Genomic DNA, 7,416 nt, shown 5'->3' on the forward strand with positions numbered 1-7,416 from the left:
ATTATAAAAATCATAGGAAACTAATATTGATGCTATACTATTAGCTAATCAACAGACAATTCAGTTTTTGCCAACTGTCACAGGCATGTCCCTTTGCTGATTCAGAATCCAATTCAGGAACCTACACTGCATTTAATTGTCATGCCTCCTTAGTCTCTAATATCTGTAACATTTCCTCAATCTTTCTTTGTCTTGCATGACCTTGACCTTTGAAGAGTAGTAGCTACTGATTTTGTAGACTGTCTTTCAACTTAGCTTTATCTGATATATCTTCATGATTAATTTAAGGCATGCCTTTTTGGAAAGACTATCATAGAAATGATGTTCTCCTTTCTTCTGCATCATATGAAGAAGTACGTGATATTGATTTGTCTCATTACTGGTGATGCTAACTTTGATCATTTGGTAAGGTCACGGTTGCTTGGTTTCTCCACTGTAAAATGACTATTTTCCCCTTTTAACGTATATTTTCCTATGGTGAGATACTTTGGGACCACACAGATATCCTGTTTCTCCTCATACTTCCACCCACTAATTTTAGCACACGTTGATGCTTTCCTCACCTGCAACAATTATCGCTGTGTTGTTTCCCCAAAAAATAATTTTATATTTCCATTATTCCTTCTCCATTTATTAATTAGAATTCTACTGTAAGAAAGAGCTGCCCCTTCTAGAATAGGGACCTTTACATGAGAAATAGTATAAAAACTGAATTATCTATCCCTAAACCAACACAAAATAGCACCTCTGGGCCACCCAGACTGTGATGGTACGAACACTCGGAAGCCTTCCCTTTCAATCCTCGGCAGCTTTCAAGCTCCTTCGGCAGCTCCACTGCAGCGAAGGAGAGAACAGAGGCAACGTGAGGACCCAGAAATGCCATCAGTTTCCCACTAGCCACTAAGGCTTATAATGAGAAAAGTTTGTAACAAATGGATAACTTCTCTTACAAATTGTGTATGAGGCAGACTTAGGCTATATATCCCATTTATGGCATTTTTCTGGTCCAGGATTGAATTCAGCAACTCACACCTCATTCTGTTGTCATGCCTGGGTTGCTCTGGCTGATTTAAAGGATCACACCTGCCCGGCATGATACACCTGGCCTGCAAAAGGCAACGAATGGCCAACATTCCACACCTCACATCTGCTGACCACCAACTCCCAGTCCATCCTGATCACCATGTCTGCGCTTCCTCTGAGCCCTGCCTCCACATGCCTGCTCCAAGTCTATGAAAGATCTAGTTTCTCTGAGTCCCAGACTGAAGCTGTCTCCTTAACATGCATTCTTCAAATAATGCCTCCCAGTTAGAAACTGCACAGAGCCTTTGCCCCTTCACATCTACAAACACCTGAGAGAACCACAGCTGACTTAACATACTAGCTATTAGACTACAATTCCAGTCATGCAAACTAACACAAATAAAACTAAATTCAGTCAAGAGGAAACTCTGTGACAGCAAAGCCAGATACTCATTCCAGAAAGAGAGGAGCACACTGTTACCATCACTGAGATACACGGTTCGACTCCTCACCAATTCTTTCTCTGGGCATCTGTAAAGTAGAGGAACCCGCCCTGGGGTTTGGGCATATATCAGACTCTGCCAGAAACAGCAAGGAGAGAACAAAGAAGCAAAACAATGGATCATTAATATCCCAGAGAAAACTCCCAGGGGGAACCCTGATGTATTGTGAAGGAAGGCTGGGGGCCAGCAAAGGAGCTACCTAGACCAGTGGTGGCAAACTCATTAGTCTACAGAGCCAAAAATCAACAGTACTACTATTGAAATTTCTTTTGAGAGCCAAATTTTTTAAACTTAAAACTATATAGGTAGGTACATTGTTATTAACTTAATTAGGGTACTTTTAAGGCTTAGGAAGAGCCACACTCAAGGGGCCAAAGAGCGGCATGTGGCTTGCGAGCCGCAGGTTGCCAACCATCGACCTAGACCCCTCTGAGGTGCCATGGAGAGGTGTACTGGGGCACACTCCTCAAGCCGGCATGCCTCACCTGGTGAGGATTAAGGTGGGAAAAAGTCTTAGGAGGAAAGGTTACAGACTTACTTGGAAACCAAATTACATAGTTCCCTTACTTCCTAGGTATATACTCCACAAACATCCTTTAAATTCACTAAAACAGAATACGTCTCCAAATCCTATGAGCTTTCAATCAAAATCTGTATATAACCATACAATTGCTAAAACAGAGCTCTGTATTGATTATTTATTATTGGTATCTAAAACCTTTTAAATTGCATTTCAATAGGCTGTCAAAACTTCCTCAAGATTTGCAACACCAGGGGCTAAATTTTCATCCAAAATAAATGATGACGTAATAAGGTGAATCTAATCCACTCCCTGTTATGATATCATTGTTTCCATGACTGCCCATCCCAAGATGGAAATATTTCATAAAGGAAAAAAATGAAAAAGCTACTTCAGCACCTAAGCTGCTACTGGAACTCTGAGCTAAACAATAAATGTATTGCTCTTAAATTAATTTGTATGGTCATAATTCCAAAGACCTTCTAGACTCTATAACAACAAAATGCTGAAGCAATGTCTTCCCCTTGGTTTAAGGTGTACGGCTCAATACTTCAAATCCCAGGGTAATCAAAACTATTAGTCACTCAGACTGTTAACTATCCAGATGGTACCTTTAAGAGTCAGAAAACTAAACAGATGTAAATCTTTGAAAGATATTCACAAGATACAACCACAAGGGCTGACTTAAGAGAGGAAGATCTCCATTCTGACAAATGGGTAAAAAATGCCTATCACCATTCAATAAAGAGAGGGGAAATGGAAGAGGAAATAATGCAAAAGAATTTAAAAACTAGCACCAACAGACCAATCCTAATTTTACAATAAAATTTTACCTCCAAATCTATATATAAATTTTTCGAAAAACTGATTTCTACTTAAAGGGGTTTCCTCTTCTGTACATTATGAATCAGCACAAATTTAAAATTATACACGGGCTCTCAATCCCCCCCATTAATTCACATGGATCAAGTATCCATGGACACACGATACTATGGTAGAGACTAAGCATCTTTCATCCAAACTACACTCTCCTGATGTCCATGCCCACCCCCTTGACTCACACCCTGAATAGTTCTACAACCTATTTTCCCACAAACACTTGCTCTGCTCATTAGCTATGCACTACAATACAAGATGACAACGCCTGGCTCTGTGCTTATTTCTATAGTTGTTATGAAGTAAATACCATTTTGGTGAATAAAATGAAAGGAAACCCAGGTACATGACAGGACTTCTTTCCCTTCCTTGGGACCTTATTTACATAGCACTGCCAGAAAGTTCATCAACACCATACAATTGTGAATGGTTAATAAAAACAGTGATTATAATAATAAATTCCAACTTGAGACCATTTCTCATTCAAAACAGGTCTATGAGTTCCATTTGGATTTTCCTGCCAGCACGAAAAAAAATGTTTACAAATGGAGAGACTGTTTGTAAAGGCAGCACCTTTCATGCTACTTAAGAGGTTAGATAATATTCCCCGAAGGGTGCTTTCTATCAATAGTTTTTAGCAATTTTTTTCTTTCTTTCTCTAAATTAAACCTAATATACACATAAATGGTGCCAAGCCTGAAAGGAAAAAAAAAAAAAAAAAAAAACACAGATACCCTTTTATGTAAAAAAAAAAAAAAAAAAAAGCTCAGGAAATAAAACAACCTTTCCAGTAACATGCTTAACATGAGAAAAGGTTAGGCAGATAATTACCATTTACATTTACACAGTCAACTGCCAGATTTTTAAAGCTGACTAAACGCTACTCTAGTTCATTATGTAACCATGCGACAAAGGCTATTTTTTCTTTAGAATTTCAGTTTCCCTGAGGTAAAACCACCAGGAGATTTGAATATTATCCAACAGTATTTTAAAACTTCATTGAGACATATTCTCATCTTGTGTTAGGCAGTTTCTACCATGTTGGCTAATCCTATATAATAAAAGCTTAACATGCAAATTGACCAAACTGCGGAATGACCGGTCGCTATGATGCACACTGACCACCAGGGGGGCAGATGCTCAATGCAGGAGCTTCCCCCAGCCCTCTGGCCCCAGGCCAGACAAGGTGGGTATGAGCAGGGTCCCCCCGATCGCCCTGCCGGTCGCCCCACAGATCAACCCTGATTGCCAGCCTGGCTTAGGGACCCTACCCATGCATGAATTTCATGCACTGGGCCTGTAGTAATCAACAAAAAACAAGGCAACCATATTATCTTATGGTGGAGAGGGTTATGGTATGTATGTATGTATATATGTATGTATTTGTGTGTGTGTGTGTGTCCAAGGCTGAGAATGCAGTAGGAGTAACTGTCCAACTGAAGAGTGGGGCTGGGCTGCCCATCCAGCAAAGCTAGTTCTGCAGCCTCACACCATCACCCACCTCTAGGCTGCAGAGCAGAGGCGGTCACACTAAGGATGACTGTTGGCTAGAGCTGTGGGCCCAGGAGAGAGAGGTCTGTGCCTCTTCTGCTCTCACTCCATGGAGGCAGAGCTGATTCTACAGAGGGAGGGAGAGAGGTGCTACCCTGTCACTTCCAGCCAGTGAGCAGGGTCTTCTGCACTCAGGACACTTGGTTGGAACTCCAGGATTTCCCAGTCACAGCTTACCCACTGTAGTACCCTCGCTTGTCATCTACCTATCCTCTTCCTTCAACTCTGTCCTTATTCCCTATGCAACAGTCAGCAGTGACTAAGGAAAGAAGGGGGAAAAACAACTTGTTTTCTTCCCTCTCAAATGTAAATCACACACAGGGTTGTCCATCTGACTTGATGGAGACAAGCAGCTGAGAAAGACAAGGGAGGTCAGGAGACAACCTCTGACCCCATGCTGTCAGTCACCAAAACACAGGAGTAGAGAGTTTGGGCCTCTGTGATCCAGGAAGAGCTCATTTTCTGTGCAGCATCTGCTGAGCAAAGCTCCACAAAAGGTTAGTGGCATGGAGCTAAATGTGGCAAAAGAAAAAAATGCCATCCCGCTGCCATTATCTTACCAGCAGGAAGGGGTAGGGGGGTGGGAGGGTGGAACCAAGCCCAGATAGAGAAGAAAACACTATTAAAACATTGTGAAGAGCTTTTTTTAAAAAAAAATAATAAAAGGTTTATTAGACCAGAAACAAAAACAAGGTAAAAGGGAACCAAATGACTTTCATGACGAATATGGACTGAAGGCTTTCCATGGGGCAGAAACTGTTCTAGGTGAGTAAGACAAATAACGCCTCCATTCTTAGAGAACTAACATTTAGTAGCAACGGACGAAGGCGATTAAGAAATAACTTCACAGAGTGGTGTACGCTCTGAAGACAATGCAAAGCAAAAAAGAGAAACTTGGACGAAGAGAAGAGTCTATTTTAATAAGGTTGCAGGTAAGGCTCTCTGAGATTGAGTCATCCATTCAGAGGTCTGGGGGAAAGGTATTCTCCGCAGAGGGAACAGCAAGCGCAGAGTCCCTGCCTTCCCAGCATGCCTGCATTCCTGTAAATTTCATGAAGCTCCTATTTTTCACGAGAGTGACCAAGACAAATCCCCTGCCTCTGAAGTCGCCATGTGGAGTGACATGATAAGTGCACACCCAAGCAGCCACACGAATACCAATGGGAAGAGTTCATCACAATTTCCAAGAAGTCACCTTGAAGCATGAACTTGACTGAAGAGTTGGATTGTGCTCCAGACCTGTTTAAAACAACATGCTGGGCGCAGGAAATAGACTGAGCAAAGGCATGACATGTCAATAAGCCACACCTGTACCCTGTACATTACACTCTTACACCATTTCAGCACTTAATTGTATGAATTTGTTTCATGTTTCCCTTCACTGCTGGAATGTACATTCTTTGACAAAAGGGAACTTACTCATTTTGAACCTCGAGTTTCTTGCACAATGCCTGGTACATAGAGTCAGGGAATGTCTGTCCAATATATGGGATGAGGAGTGAAAAGACAGGTTGGTGGTACCTTGTGAAGGTTGGAATGTGCCGGGGGATAGAAGTTGGACCTCTTTCTGTAGGTATGAGGGCCATCAAAGACTTTCTAATTTACAAACCTTATGAATGATGAAAGTGAGCTTAACCTACCACTGAACCCGGAAGCCTTCCTTTATACTAGTAGAGCCTATATTGGTGGTGCTGACAGCTGCAGCTGATGTTGTTTAAATGAAGATGTGGCTTTTTGTTTCCTTCAGGGAAGAGACATATACTAATTGCAGTGCTTTTTAAGACATGAAACATGGTTTTAAAAGCTTGATAATCACTTCTACTAAAGGTTTCCTGCTGCGATTGTCAAATATGAGTCTTCACCCATTCCCTGTGACCCACTTCCCGGCCATTACCTTGTTCCACGTTGAATCAGCCAACCCATGTGCATTTATTGCATTCCTCCTCTGTGGACAGCGAGGAGTACTGTGTGAGATAACATATCCTCCACACTTCAGAATAATAAAGTATCCTTAATGGCCAAGGGCATTTTTGTTCCTACTGTAGGCTATTATCCAGTGCAACCCTTTCATCTCATTTTCAACCCAGGTGGCTAGGCTGGCTTCTGGAACAGCCAGATGATAGAGTGGGTTTCCTGGCTTCAGTTCATCAGGAACCACACTTTGTCCATCTTGGGTACCTCCAGGAATGACCAACAAAAGTGCTTGGCACTTCCAAAGCTCTAGGCATTGCCCCTGGAAGAGCCAGATGATAGAGTGGGTTTCCTGGCTCCAGTTCATCAGGAACCACACTTTGTTCATCTTGGGTACCTCCAGGAATGACCAACAAAGTGCTTGGCACTTCCAAAGCTCTAGGCATTGCCTCAGATAAATGACTCCATCCTGTACCACCATTATAACTACTCTCACTTCTGTCTTTGTGCCCCAGTGGCCCTCTCCAATCTCCACTCTCTTTTCAGACCTCAGCAAGATGTCAAAGCATTTGCTCATGGAAGCTATAGAGAGCTGCCCACCCCCTATGGTGTAGCTCTGTGCACCAGCAGGAACTCGGGCATGGAAACAGATGCCACAATTTGCCAACCAGAAATAGCACAGACGTGGCCGCACACCTTCAAGTACACAGGCACTAAGATTAGATAACTGTTCATTTCAACAAAAATGCAGCCCAGCTGATAAGAGATCCATGCGTTTCAGAGACCCATCCCACTTACAGAAAGGAGCAGGCAACTCCATGAGTCAGGTTCAGATGCAAACGGAGCACTCGGAGGTTCCCAAGCTCACTCATACCCTGACAAGTTCTAAGTACTCCATTTTACTGGGATTCATTCATTCATAGTTCTTTATGCTCTATGGGGTGGTCCCCCTTAGAGAAAAAAAAATTAAAAGAAACATGATGAATGTTAATAGTATGATGAGTTATCATGAGGAAAAACATGAAAGGCAGG

This window comes from Myotis davidii, unplaced genomic scaffold (assembly GCF_000327345.1).
Source record: "Myotis davidii unplaced genomic scaffold, ASM32734v1 scaffold345, whole genome shotgun sequence".
Taxonomy (NCBI): Eukaryota; Metazoa; Chordata; class Mammalia; order Chiroptera; family Vespertilionidae; genus Myotis; species Myotis davidii.